The sequence below is a fragment of the Haematobia irritans genome, chromosome 4 (assembly GCF_050003625.1).
Source record: "Haematobia irritans isolate KBUSLIRL chromosome 4, ASM5000362v1, whole genome shotgun sequence".
Classification (NCBI taxonomy): Eukaryota; Metazoa; Arthropoda; class Insecta; order Diptera; family Muscidae; genus Haematobia; species Haematobia irritans.
The window spans coordinates 51,450,141-51,466,816 of NC_134400.1; positions in this window are offsets into that span (position 1 = coordinate 51,450,141).

The following is a 16,676-nucleotide window of genomic DNA, read 5'->3' on the forward strand; positions in this document are numbered from 1 at the left end:
TCCAAAGCTGGAATATTTGCTGGCTTATTTCTGTAGACTTTAGACTTGACGTAGCCCCACAAAAAATAGTCTAAAGGCGTCAAATCGCATGATCTTGGTGGCCAACTTACCGGTCCATTTCTTGAGATGAATTGTTCTCCGAAGTTTTCCCTCAAAATGGCCATAGAATCGCGAGCTGTGTGGCATGTAGCGCCATCTTGTTGAAACCACATGTCAACCAAGTTCAGTTCTTCCATTTTTGGCAACAAAAAGTTTGTTAGCATCGAACGATAGCGATCGCCATTCACCGTAACGTTGCGTCCAACAGCATCTTTGAAAAAATACGGTCCAATGATTCCACCAGCGTACAAACCACACCAAACAGTGCATTTTTCGGGATGCATGGGCAGTTCTTGAACGGCTTCTGGTTGCTCTTCACTCCAAATGCGGCAATTTTGCTTATTTACGTAGCCATTCAACCAGAAATGAGCCTCATCGCTGAACAAAATTTGTCGATAAACACATTTCGAACCGAACACTGATTTTGGTAATAAAATTCAATGATTTGCAAGCGTTGCTCGTTAGTAAGTCTATTCATGATGAAATGTCAAAGCATACTGAGCATCTTTCTCTTTGACACCATGTCTGAAATCCCACGTGATCTGTCAAATACTAATGCATGAAAATCCTAACCTCAAAAGAATCACCCTTTAAAAGTAAAACAAAAATAATTCATTGGGCTTTAATTCATTGTTTTTGTTTGCAAAGTGAAATTTTGGGGCTTTATTTCATTTCCATATTGGGGTCTTATTTTTTGGGAGCTTATATCCCGTAGCTTGTTGCTTCACTTCCCACCAAAAAAAATTGGAAGTTGTGCCACAAACATTTCTTTTAAAGCCCATCCCAGAATCCCCCATCGAGTTTTTCCAACTTCCGATGCAGTCCTTTTGGACAAGTCCACAAACATTTCTTCTAAAGCGCATCTTGGGATCCCTCAATGATTTTTTTCTATTTCCGATGCAGTCCTTGTGGACAAGTATTAGAAAGAACGCAATCAGGCTATTTTAAGTGCAAATTTTGGACAATTAAATTTTACAAAATAATAGAAAACTAATAAAAAAATTAAAAAAAAATAGAAAATTTATAAAAAAGTAAAAAAATAATAATAAAAAAAAAAAATTTCATCCCCGCTGGGATTTAAACCTGTGCCGTTTGACTTTTTCGCTTCCATGGAAGTTCTTTTGAGAAGGTTTTGCAAATTACGAGAATTTTTAATTTTTTGTTGATTTTTAATGGAAAATATATGCCGAAAATAAAAAATAAAAACTATGCATAACATAAAAAAATATTTTTTAGAAAAATATTTGATACAAAAAATTGCCGCTGGTGAGATTGGAACCTGCGTTTCTTATTTTTTCGTTCATACTAATAAAGAACATCTCGAGAAGCAATTAGAATGTTATTCCTTGGTGTCGTATTACGATCATATCACAAACATTTGAATTGACCTTACGACGCTTTATGTTCAATGGCGTTTGTGGCTGCACTCTTAGAAAAATATGTTTTTCATATGTTCCGATATAAACAAAATGTGTTTCAGGCACAATTTTAAAACACAATATATTTAAGTGCAAACATGTAATGTTCCTAAACTAACACTAAATGTTTGGGACATCTATGTTAATATGTTAGAACATATTATGTTTGGGACATGAATGTTTCATAAAAATCATATGTGTGAATGCAAACATGTATAAATTTACAAATTTCGACTAAACATACATATGTTGTGATATTTTATTCAAAGCGACAGAGAGAGTATAGAGAAAGAAATAGAGATGGAAACCGGGAGAGTTGACAAAAGATATCAACATAACACAGCGAAAGAATCAAAAGAGAACAATTTCTATGAAACCGCTTGTATGTTGTTTCAGAAAACTGTTTTATGATAACGCCAAAAATTTGATATGCTTAAGTCTAAATATTATTTAATTTGAATAAAGAGAATAGACATTTGGAACCAAGAGAATAGACATTAAAAAAAAAACAGCATGTGTTTTCGCCGTGAGAGCAGCATTTTATGTATGTGTGGACATGTGTTTTGTTTATCATTTTGGCATTATGGGCACAATTTTTTTCTTGGTTCGTTAAAAGGAATCAGGGGTCTTCATAAAAATAACGAAAGGGCACTATACTCTTTTTACAGTTGGAACAGTAAAATGAAATAAGGAGGAAATAGTGAAAAATTACACAGTAAAATGTATAAAAACAAAGTTTAGTTCCTCTTTATTAATAAGTAGTCCACGAGGAGTTGACGGACACCTTCAAATATAAAAGCGAGCATTAAGTTCGAGTTTTGCAGCTAAAACAATTTAAAAAGTTTATTTTCTTTAAAATGAATTATTAAAGAAAAATAAAAGGCATTTAGAGCGATGGTGTTAAATGCTAGTAAAAAAACTTTTCAAGCCTAAATAAATTTATGTTTATAAAGGGTGATTCTTTTGTGGTTAGGATTTTCATGCATTAGTATTTGACAGATCACGTGGGATTTCAGACATGGTGTCAAAGAGAAAGATGCTCAGTATGCTTTGACATTTCATCATGAATAGACGAACGATCTGCCACAACGTCGAATTTTCAGTGAATGGGCCCTAGAAAAGTTGGCAGAAAATCCGCTTTTTTATCGACAAATTTTGTTCAGCGATGAGGCTCATTATTGGTTGAATGGCTACGTAAATAAGCAAAATTGCCGCATTTGGAGTGAAGAGCAACCAGAAGCCGTTCAAGAACTGCCCATGCATCCCGAAAAATGCACTGTTTGGTGTGGTTTGTACGCTGGTGGAATCATTGGACCGTATTTTTTCAAAGATGCTGTTGGACGCAACGTTACGGTGAATGGCGATCGCTATCGTTCGATGCTAACAAACTTTTTGTTGCCAAAAATGGAAGAACTGAACTTGGTTGACATGTGGTTTCAACAAGATGGCGCTACATGCCACACAGCTCGCGATTCTATGGCCATTTTGAGGGAAAACTTCGGAGAACAATTCATCTCAAGAAATGGACCGGTAAGTTGGCCACCAAGATCATGCGATTTGACGCCTTTAGACTATTTTTTGTGGGGCTACGTCAAGTCTAAAGTCTACAGAAATAAGCCAGCAACTATTCCAGCTTTGGAAGACAACATTTCCGAAGAAATTCGGGCTATTCCGGCCGAAATGCTCGAAAAAGTTGCCCAAAATTGGACTTTCCGAATGGACCACCTAAGACGCAGCCGCGGTCAACATTTAAATGGAATTATCTTCAAAAAGTAAATGTCATGGACCAATCTAACGTTTCAAATAAAGAACCGATGAGATTTTGCAAATTTTATGCGTTTTTTTTTTAAAAAAAGTTATCAAGCTCTTAACAAATCACCCTTTATTATAAAATTATATATGTATGTTTATACTCGACTCCACATTCTTCTTTTGTTAGAGTTTTTGAATTCCTTCCAAATTTTAAAGTTTTGTACCACAAACAGGTTTTTGTTACAAAATTGTTATTTTGCAATAAAAAAATAGTATGTTATCCAAAAATCAGTCAATTTCGTTTATATCAAGCACTGTTACTGACTATAAATCTTTAATAACCCACATTTCGAAGTTTCATTATAAAAATTTAATATAGTATAAATATAAATGCGTAAATTAAAAAAAAAAACAATATTGTTCGGTCGGAGCAGGGATTGAACCCACGACTCTTTGCATGCAAGGCAGACATGCTAACCACTGCTCCACGTGGCAAACAAATGTATGTTTCTGTTAAATTATATTATGTTTGTATGGGCTCGTGGGCGCTGCAAATTATGCTATATAAACTATTACAAACTGTATGGTCCTCGGTTCGATTCTCCGTGCAGGCGAAAGGTAAAATTTAAATAATTTATAAAAGTGAATAATTTCTTCAACATTATTTGTATTACAGAAAAAGGTGTCAAGAACTAAAATATTTCGTGGAAGTGAGAATTACGAGTATGTTAGGGATTGAGCACAATCGTCTTTGGGAAAATTCTTCCAAGCATATAATATTTTTGGGCTCAAAATGCTTCCAAACATATAATATGTTCACATAAAACAAATATGTTAATGTTTCGGCAGTATCCAATAATATATGTGCTTCCTGCAAAATATGTTTGGAACATATGTTAAAGAGGCGATTTTTTTTGAGGGTGTGAGTGTGCTAAGGCGTTCTGTTATGGTGCCAGTAAACCCAGGTTCAATCCCTGGACGGAGCGAAAAAGATTTTCAAATTGTAAAAATTAGATAATAGGAAAATAATAGTGTAATAAAACATATGGATGAAAAAAAAGTGAAATTGGTTGAAAGAATTTTTTTTTTCGCTTTTTAAATTTCTTCATTCAAATTAACTTCCAGGTCACAACTTCTAAAGCAATGCAAAGGATCCAAAAAGGGAGTACTTCCGTCCTATGACAAGCCCATGTAAAATTCATTGGAGATGATCCAAGTTTGCACTACTTCCGGATCACAGATTGGGGATCCAAACTACGTTTTTGGAAGCTCTTTTTTTGCTGGATTAAAATGTTAGAATCCTTATGTGTCAGGCAAGGAACTTTGGATTTTTTGTTTATCTCCAGTACACGTTAAAACAAGTACATACAGCAGTAAGTTCGACCGGGCCGAATCTTAAATACCCACCACCATGAATCAAATATTATAGCTTCCTTCGAAATTTCAGGGGGTTTAATGACAGATATTCTCCCAAGCAGAGCAATTCAACCAGTACACTTCCCAAAGATAAATTTAAAGATTTTACCTATGAAGACTATATCAGATTCTGGATTTATAAGAACCATTTTTGTTTGAGTTTTAGAGGAACCATTAACATCTCTTGTAAGTGTGCAAGAAAATTATGAAATAAAGCCTTGATTTGAAACCAATAATCTATCGATTTTCACCCCCATTATTTAAGTGATTACGAGAAGTAAAATCTGGAAATTATACATTCAGTTTCAAGCAATTTTCTTGATCACTGCGCCTTCTATACCCTCATGAAGTGAAATCGATCTATATGGAGGTCTTACCAAATGGACCGATAAAAACTAAATCCTACACACGTTTTTTTGAGTGTAAAATACAAGTAAATTACAATCTCATTAAATGAATTGTATTTAAAAATGAAATTAATAAAGAAGAATTTGAGAAATGAAATGAAAATCTTTACAATTTCAGACAAATCAAATAAAAACTACGGTTTCTATAAACCCAAAGAGTTAAATCGGGAGCTAATCACTGTTTTCGGCATAGCTCTTAATGGTCATAAATACTTCTAGATTTAAAATTTCAGGCAAATTGGATAAAAACTACGGTTTATAGAATCCCAAACAATAAAATCATTACTTGCACACCTATTTATAGTCCTAAACAACCCCCAGATTTTCAATTTCAGGCAAATTGGACAACAACTACGGTTTCTACAAGCCCAAAAAGTAAAATCGGGAGATCAGCGCATCTGGTCCTAAAATAATAACAGATTTCAAATTTCATGCATATTGGATAAAAACTAATCTTTCTATAAGCCCAAGAAGTAACATCGGAAGATCGGTCTATATGGGGGACATACCGAAACATGGCATACGTATTTGTGGTCCTACAATACCTCTAGATTTTTAATTTCAGACAATTTGGATAAAAACTACAGTGTATATAAGCCCGATTAAAAATTGAGAGATCTAATTTGATACGATTAGATATAAGCAGATCCAAAAAATAGTAAGATCTAATCATATATAATTACTATGGAATTTGATCTTAGATATAATCATATCTATCCTTAGAGATGATCTTATGTTAGATCTCGTCACATATGGAATTATATATAATTATATCTTATTCTGTCTCACAATATATGGGTAAATCTACTTAGATCTAAAGAGGACAATTTTGAGATCTAATCATATATAATTAGATCCACCAATTTTTACACGGGAGCCCAAGAAGGTAAATCAGGAGATCGGTCTAAATGGGGGCTATACCAAACCATGGACCGATACTCACAATTTTTGACACACCTCTTTATGGTTGCAAAATACCTCAAGATTTCCAATTTCAAGCAAAGTGGATAAAAACTGCGATTCTAGAAGCCCAAGAAATAAAATCGGGAGGTCGGTTTATATGGAGACTATATCAAAACATGGACCGATATAGCCCATCTTCGAACTTGAACTGCCTGCAAACAAAAGACGAGTTTGTGCAAACTTTCAGCACGATTGCTTCATTCTTGAAGACTGTAGCGTGATTACAACAGACAGACAGACGGACATGGTAATATCGTCTTAGAATTTCTCCCTGATCAAGAATATATATACTTTATATAGTCGTAACTCGATATTTCGATGTGTTACAAACGGAATGACAAATTTATTATACCCCCGTCACCATTCTGGTGGGTATAAAAAACCCACTCAATATTCCCATGAAAAACGAATTCACGAATTTTATAAAGTTGCAACTAAAATATAAATAATGTCGTTGGCAATCCTATTTTTCTACGTGTACTACATTCCTCTTCTAATACGATTGTGTAACACACGTGCAGTTTTCCTTTCTTCTGGAAAGGAATATTTCGTCCCACATTAGTATAACCAAGTGTGGGAGGGGGGTCGAGATGATAAAGTATACATCATATTTATTTGTATGTTAAGTATCCTTTACAGTGTTGTCATTGGATATCGTTTCCCTAAATAATCAAAATTTTATATACAATAAGAAAATATTTTTTTTCGATTTCAAGATTTTTTGCGACCCTTTCACCCATTTATAAAGAACAAAAATGTAATTCGTAGTCAGCGTTGCCAATTTAGCTATTTTCCCGCTAGATTTGGCTTTTTTATACCCTCCACCGTTTGTAACACATCGAAATATTGCTCTAAGGCCCCATAAAGTATATATATTCTGGGTCGTGGTGAAATTCTGAGTCGATCTAAGCATGTCCGTCGGTCCATCCGTCTGTTGAAATCACGCTAACTTCCGAACGAAACAAGCTATCGACTTGAAACTTGGCACAAGTAGTTGTTATTGATGTAGGTCGGATGGTATTGCAAATGGACCATATCGGTCCACTTTAACGTATAGCCCCCATATAAACCGATCCCCAGATTTGGCTTGCGGAGCCTCTAAGAGAAGCATATTTCATTAGATCCGGCTGAAATTTGGTACCTGTTGTTGGTATATGGCTTTTACAAACATGCACAAATTGATCTACATCGATCCATAATTCTATATAGCCCCCATATAAACCGATCTCCAGATTTGGCCTGCGAAGCCTCAAAGAGAAGCACATTTTATCCGATCCGGGTGAAATTTGGTACATGGTGTTGGTATATGGTCTCTAACAACCGTGCATAAATTGGTCCACATCGGTCTATAATTATATATAGCCCCAATATAAAACAATCCCCATATTTGATTTGCGGGGCCTCTAAGAGGAGCAAATTTCATCCGATTCGATTGAAATTTGGTACTTGGTGTAAGTATATGGTATCCAACAACCATGCCAGAATTGGTATATAGCGGTCCATAATTATATATAGCCCCCATATAAATCGATCCCCAGATTTGACCTCCGGAACCTATCCATATCGGTCTACAGTTATATATAGCCGATCCCCAATCACACAAAAATTGGTCTATATCGGTTCATAATCATGGATGCCACTCGAACCAAAAATAATCTACCACAATTTTATTTCTATAGAAAATTTTGTCAAAATTTTATTTCTGTAGAAAATTTTGTAAAAATTTTATTTCTATAGCAAAATTTTGTCAACATTTTATTTCTATAGAAAATATTGGCAACATTTTATTTCGATAGAAAATTTTGTCAACATTTTATTTCTATAGAAAATTTTGTAAAAATTGTATGTCTATAGAAAATTTTTCAACATTTTACTTCTATAGAAAATTTTGTCAAAATTTTATTTCTATAGAAAATGTTGTTAACATTTTATTTCTTTAGAAAATTCTGTCAAACTCAATCGGCCTTTTTTATACCCTCTACCATAGAATGGGGGTATATTAACTTTGTCATTCCGTTTGTAACACATCGAAATATTGCTCTAAGACCCCATAAAGTATATATATTCTGGATCGTGGTGAAATTCTGAGTCGATCTGAGCATGTCCGTCCGTTCGTCCGTCCGTCTGTTGAAACTTACTACAAGCAGTAGTTATTGATGTAGGTCGGATGGTATTGCAAATGGGTCCACTTTTACGTATAGCCCCCATATAAACCGATCCCCAGATTTGGTTTGCGGAGCCTCTAAGAGAAGCAAATTTCATCCGATCCGGCTGATATTTAGTACATGGTATCAGCATATGATCTGTAACAAGCATGCAAAAATTGGTCCACATCGGGCGATAATTATATAGCCCCCATATAAACCGATCCCCCGATTTTGATTGCGGAGTCTCTCTCTCTCTCTCTATGTATATATATATATATATATATATATATATATATATATATATATATATATATATATATATATATATATATATATATATATATATATATATATATATATATATATATATATATATATATATATATATATATATATATATATATATATATATATATATATATATATATAGATATATATATATATATATATATATATATATATATATATAATTCAGTTTGGAAAAATAACCACCACTACTGTGGTACAGGGTATAATAAGTTTGTGCATTTGTATGTAACGCCAAGAAGGAAAAGTCTGAGACCCATCGTTTAGTATACGGATCGGCTTAGAATTAAATTCTGAGTCGATTTAGCGATGTCCGTCTGTCTGTCTGTTGATGTATTTTTGTGTGAAAGTACAGCTCGCAGTTTTAGTCCGATTGTCCTAAAATTTGGTATAGGGTCCTGTTTCGGCTCAAAGACGATCTCTATTGATTTTGGAAAAAATCGGTTCAGATTTAGGTATAGGTGCCATATATATTTTTCACCGATCTGGTCATAATTGGCATGTATATCAACCGATCTTCCTCAAATTCCGTACATCCGAATATTTTATGAGTCTCGAAAAACTTGCAAAATATCAGCCAAATCGGTTCAGATTTAGATATAGCTCCCATATATAGCTTTCGCCCGATTTACACTCATATGACCACAGAGACCAATTTTTAACTCCGATTTAGTTGAAATTTTGCACAGGGAGTAGAATTAGCATTGTAGCTATACGTGCCAAATTTGGCTGAAATCGGTTTAGATTTAGATATATCTCCCATATATAGCTTTCGCCCGATTTACACTCATATGACCACAGAGGCCAATTTTTAACTCCGATTTAGTTGACATTTTGCACAGGGAGTAGAATTAGCATTGTAGCTATGCGTGCCAAATTTGGTTAACATCGGTTCAGATTTATATATAGCTCCCATATATATGTTTTCCTGATTTCGACAAAAATGGTCAAAATACCAACATTTTCCTTGTTAAATCGCCACTGCTTAGTCGAAAAGTTGTAAAAATGACTCTAATTTTCCTAAACTTCTAATACGTATATATCGCGCGATAAATCATAAATAAACTTTTGCGCAGTTTCCTTAAAATTGCTTCAGATTTAAGCATATTTATACCCTTCACCACTACTGTGGTACAGAGACCCATCGTTTAGTATACCGATCGTCTTAGAACTAAATTCTGAGTCGATTTAGCGATGTCCGTCTGTCTGTATATGTAATTTTGTGCACAAAGCACAGCTCGCAATTTAAGTCCGATCGTCCTCAAATTTGGAATAGGGCCGTTTCTTGGGACAGAGACAATCGCTATTGGTTTGGGAAAAAATCGGTTCAGATTTAGATATAGCTGCCATATATATTTATCTCCGATTTGGTCATAGTTAGCGTGTTTATTAACCGGTTTTCTTGAAACACCGTACTTCCAAATATTTTATGAATCTCGAAAAGCTTGCAAAATATCAGCCAAATCGGTTCAGATTTAGATATAGCTCCCATATATATCTTTCGTCCGATTTAGACTCATATGACCACAGAGGCCAAAGTTTACTACCGATCTTCGTGAAATTTTGCACAGAGGGTAGAATTGACATTCTACCAATGCTTGGTAAATTTGATTGAAATCGGTTTAAATTTAGATATAGCTCCCATATATATCTTTCGTCCGATTTGAACTTATATGGCCACAAAAGCCAGAGTTTTGCCGTGATTTGCTTCAAATTTTGTAGAAGGGGTACGTTTAATAGTATCGTTAAGTGTGTCAATTTTTGTTAAAATCGGTTCAGATTTAGATATAGCTCACATATATATCTTTCGCCCGATTTGGACTTACGTGGTCTCAAAAGCCAGAGTTTTGCCCTGACTTACTTCAAATTTTGCACAAGCGGTACTTTTAACGATACTATTGTATGTGCACAAATATGGTCAAAATCGATTCAGATTTGGATATAGCTCCCATATATATCTTTCGTCCGATTTGAACTTATATGGCCACAAAAGCCAGAGTTTTGCCGTGATTTGCTTCAAATTTTGTAGAAGGGGTACGTTTAATAGTATCGTTAAGTGTGTCAATTTTTGTTAAAATCGGTTCAGATTTAGATATAGCTCCCATATATATCTTTCCAGAGTTTTGCCTTGATTTGCTTCAAATTTTGCGCAAGAAGTACGTTTAAAAATATCATTAAGTGTACCAAATTACGTTGAAATCGGTTCAGCTTTAGATATAGCTCCCATATATATTTTTTGGCCGATTTTCACTTATATGGCCAAAAAAAGCCAGAATTTTTTCCTGATTTGCTCCGAAATTTGCACAAAGAGTACGTTTAATAGTATTGTTAATTGTGCTAAATTTGGTTGAAATCGGTTCCGATTTAGATATAGCTCCTATATATATTAAATTTGGTTGAAATCGGTTCAGATTTAGATATAGCTCGCATATATATCTTTCGCCCGATTTACACCCATATGACCACGGAATCCAAAATTATTCTCCCATTTACGTTTTTTGCTGATAATTTTAATTCTAGCGATTTGTAGAAGTACAAAAAATTGTCTCCAAATCGCTTGAGATATAAATATTTCTATATTGGAATATAAACCTTGATAATAACTCCCAACAAATTTTAAGGAGTTGAAATGGTAACACAAATTTAGGTCTACATAATGATAAAGGGTATAATATAATCGGCCCCGCCCGACTTTAGACTTTACTTACATGTTTTAGTTCGGCCAAGCCGAATCTTATGTACTCCACCATGGATTGCGTAGAAATTTCTACGAAAGACTGTCAACCACAATCGAATTACTTGGGTTGTGGTATTTTAAAACTTCTTAACATCGTTTTCTAAATTGTGAGTTAGTCCATACGTGGTATATATTAGACAAAAAAGGTAAGTATTGGTAAGTCTACAAATAATTACGAATCGATATGGACTTTTGCACGGTACGTAGGGAACCAGAATTGAAATATGGGGGTCGCTTATATGGGGCCTATATACAATTATGAACTTGATATGGACCAGGTTTTGTGTGATTGGGGATCGATTTATCTGAGGGCTATATATAACTATAGACCGGTATGGACCTAGTAAGGCATGGTTGTTAACGACCATATACTAGCACAATGTACCAAATTTCAACTGACTCGGATGAAATTTGCTCCTCCAAGAGTCTCCAAAACCAAATCTCGGGATCGGCATATATGGGGGCTATATATGATTATGGACAGATATGGACCACTTTTGGCATGGTTGTTAAATATCATATACTACCACCACGTAGCCAATTTCAACCAGATCGGATGAAGTTTGCTTCTCCAAAAGGCACCGGGGGATCGGTTTATATGGGGGCTATATATAATTATGGACTGATATGAACCAATTCCTGCATGGTTGTTGGATACCATATACTAACATAACGTACCAAATTTCAACTGAATCGGATGAATTTTGCTCTTCCAAGGGGCTCCGGTGGTCAAATCGGGGGAACGGTTTATATGGGGGCTATATATAATTATTGACCGATGTGGACCAGTTTTTACATAGTTGTTAGAGACCACACGCAGAGAAGAAACATGATTGTCACAATCATATTCGAAGAGCAAACTAATATGATAGGAGCTATTTTTGCGGCGACCATGTAACATTTTAACCTGCAACCATGTTGGCTCAGTGAACATGGTTCTAATTGTAATTCTCCTCATCTAAAATGTTATTATATTGATAAAAAGAATTTTGTTTGAATGAAAAGACAATGGTCACGATTTAAAATGTTATAATATTCATTAAAAATGTTTTCTCCTAGTTAAAAGAACATGGTCACAACCTAAAATGTTTTGATCTTTATGAAAAGACTTTTTCATCGTCGAAAAAAGGACGCCACTTGAGAAAAGAAAACACAAAATTAACTTTATTTGTTTGTTTTTATTTATTTATAAACCAATTCATTGCTTATTTGTATTTATAATGCCGTTCAAGCAAACATCATATATTTTTAAACACTCTATTTTATTTCAATTTCAACAATAAGTAATTATTCCATATTTACATCGTGCACATCAACTGTACAAACGCAGACATCATGTAACTGCAAATAAAAATAAATGATACCATATAGCAAAATGCAGGACAAAAAACAGGTACATTTTTTCAGTTACCCTTTCCTTTTTTGTGTTCACATAAAATCGGTTCAGATTTAGGTATAGGTGCCATATATATTTTTCACCGATCTGGTCATAATTGGCATGTATATCAACCGATCTTCCTCAAATTCCGTACATCCGAATATTTTATGAGTCTCGAAAAACTTGCAAAATATCAGCCAAATCGGTTCAGATTTAGATATAGCTCCCATATATAGCTTTCGCCCGATTTACACTCATATGACCACAGAGACCAATTTTTAACTCCGATTTAGTTGAAATTTTGCACAGGGAGTAGAATTAGCATTGTAGCTATACGTGCCAAATTTGGCTGAAATCGGTTTAGATTTAGATATATCTCCCATATATAGCTTTCGCCCGATTTACACTCATATGACCACAGAGGCCAATTTTTAACTCCGATTTAGTTGACATTTTGCACAGGGAGTAGAATTAGCATTGTAGCTATGCGTGCCAAATTTGGTTAACATCGGTTCAGATTTATATATAGCTCCCATATATATGTTTTCCTGATTTCGACAAAAATGGTCAAAATACCAACATTTTCCTTGTTAAATCGCCACTGCTTAGTCGAAAAGTTGTAAAAATGACTCTAATTTTCCTAAACTTCTAATACGTATATATCGCGCGATAAATCATAAATAAACTTTTGCGCAGTTTCCTTAAAATTGCTTCAGATTTAAGCATATTTATACCCTTCACCACTACTGTGGTACAGAGACCCATCGTTTAGTATACCGATCGTCTTAGAACTAAATTCTGAGTCGATTTAGCGATGTCCGTCTGTCTGTATATGTAATTTTGTGCACAAAGCACAGCTCGCAATTTAAGTCCGATCGTCCTCAAATTTGGAATAGGGCCGTTTCTTGGGACAGAGACAATCGCTATTGGTTTGGGAAAAAATCGGTTCAGATTTAGATATAGCTGCCATATATATTTATCTCCGATTTGGTCATAGTTAGCGTGTTTATTAACCGGTTTTCTTGAAACACCGTACTTCCAAATATTTTATGAATCTCGAAAAGCTTGCAAAATATCAGCCAAATCGGTTCAGATTTAGATATAGCTCCCATATATATCTTTCGTCCGATTTAGACTCATATGACCACAGAGGCCAAAGTTTACTACCGATCTTCGTGAAATTTTGCACAGAGGGTAGAATTGACATTCTACCAATGCTTGGTAAATTTGATTGAAATCGGTTTGAATTTAGATATAGCTCCCATATATATCTTTCGTCCGATTTGAACTTATATGGCCACAAAAGCCAGAGTTTTGCCGTGATTTGCTTCAAATTTTGTAGAAGGGGTACGTTTAATAGTATCGTTAAGTGTGTCAATTTTTGTTAAAATCGGTTCAGATTTAGATATAGCTCACATATATATCTTTCGCCCGATTTGGACTTACGTGGTCTCAAAAGCCAGAGTTTTGCCCTGACTTACTTCAAATTTTGCACAAGCGGTACTTTTAACGATACTATTGTATGTGCACAAATATGGTCAAAATCGATTCAGATTTGGATATAGCTCCCATATATATCTTTCGTCCGATTTGAACTTATATGGCCACAAAAGCCAGAGTTTTGCCGTGATTTGCTTCAAATTTTGTAGAAGGGGTACGTTTAATAGTATCGTTAAGTGTGTCAATTTTTGTTAAAATCGGTTCAGATTTAGATATAGCTCCCATATATATCTTTCCAGAGTTTTGCCTTGATTTGCTTCAAATTTTGCGCAAGAAGTACGTTTAAAAATATCATTAAGTGTACCAAATTACGTTGAAATCGGTTCAGCTTTAGATATAGCTCCCATATATATTTTTTGGCCGATTTTCACTTATATGGCCAAAAAAAGCCAGAATTTTTTCCTGATTTGCTCCGAAATTTGCACAAAGAGTACGTTTAATAGTATTGTTAATTGTGCTAAATTTGGTTGAAATCGGTTCCGATTTAGATATAGCTCCTATATATATTAAATTTGGTTGAAATCGGTTCAGATTTAGATATAGCTCGCATATATATCTTTCGCCCGATTTACACCCATATGACCACGGAATCCAAAATTATTCTCCCATTTACGTTTTTTGCTGATAATTTTAATTCTAGCGATTTGTAGAAGTACAAAAAATTGTCTCCAAATCGCTTGAGATATAAATATTTCTATATTGGAATATAAACCTTGATAATAACTCCCAACAAATTTTAAGGAGTTGAAATGGTAACACAAATTTAGGTCTACATAATGATAAAGGGTATAATATAATCGGCCCCGCCCGACTTTAGACTTTACTTACATGTTTTAGTTCGGCCAAGCCGAATCTTATGTACTCCACCATGGATTGCGTAGAAATTTCTACGAAAGACTGTCAACCACAATCTAATTACTTGGGTTGTGGTATTTTAAAACTTCTTAACATCGTTTTCTAAATTGTGAGTTAGTCCATACGTGGTATATATTAGACAAAAAAGGTAAGTATTGGTAAGTCTACAAATAATTACGAATCGATATGGACTTTTGCACGGTACGTAGGGAACCAGAATTGAAATATGGGGGTCGCTTATATGGGGCCTATATACAATTATGAACTTGATATGGACCAGGTTTTGTGTGATTGGGGATCGATTTATCTGAGGGCTATATATAACTATAGACCGGTATGGACCTAGTAAGGCATGGTTGTTAACGACCATATACTAGCACAATGTACCAAATTTCAACTGACTCGGATGAAATTTGCTCCTCCAAGAGTCTCCAAAACCAAATCTCGGGATCGGCATATATGGGGGCTATATATGATTATGGACAGATATGGACCACTTTTGGCATGGTTGTTAAATATCATATACTACCACCACGTAGCCAATTTCAACCAGATCGGATGAAGTTTGCTTCTCCAAAAGGCACCGGGGGATCGGTTTATATGGGGGCTATATATAATTATGGACTGATATGAACCAATTCCTGCATGGTTGTTGGATACCATATACTAACATAACGTACCAAATTTCAACTGAATCGGATGAATTTTGCTCTTCCAAGGGGCTCCGGTGGTCAAATCGGGGGAACGGTTTATATGGGGGCTATATATAATTATTGACCGATGTGGACCAGTTTTTACATAGTTGTTAGAGACCACACGCAGAGAAGAAACATGATTGTCACAATCATATTCGAAGAGCAAACTAATATGATAGGAGCTATTTTTGCGGCGACCATGTAACATTTTAACCTGCAACCATGTTGGCTCAGTGAACATGGTTCTAATTGTAATTCTCCTCATCTAAAATGTTATTATATTGATAAAAAGAATTTTGTTTGAATGAAAAGACAATGGTCACGATTTAAAATGTTATAATATTCATTAAAAATGTTTTCTCCTAGTTAAAAGAACATGGTCACAACCTAAAATGTTTTGATCTTTATGAAAAGACTTTTTCATCGTCGAAAAAAGGACGCCACTTGAGAAAAGAAAACACAAAATTAACTTTATTTGTTTGTTTTTATTTATTTATAAACCAATTCATTGCTTATTTGTATTTATAATGCCGTTCAAGCAAACATCATATATTTTTAAACACTCTATTTTATTTCAATTTCAACAATAAGTAATTATTCCATATTTACATCGTGCACATCAACTGTACAAACGCAGACATCATGTAACTGCAAATAAAAATAAATGATACCATATAGCAAAATGCAGGACAAAAAACAGGTACATTTTTTCAGTTACCCTTTCCTTTTTTGTGTTCACATAAAATCGGTTCAGATTTAGGTATAGGTGCCATATATATTTTTCACCGATCTGGTCATAATTGGCATGTATATCAACCGATCTTCCTCAAATTCCGTACATCCGAATATTTTATGAGTCTCGAAAAACTTGCAAAATATCAGCCAAATCGGTTCAGATTTAGATATAGCTCCCATATATAGCTTTCGCCCGATTTACACTCATATGACCACAGAGACCAATTTTTAACTCCGATTTAGTTGAAATTTTGCACAGGGAGTAGAA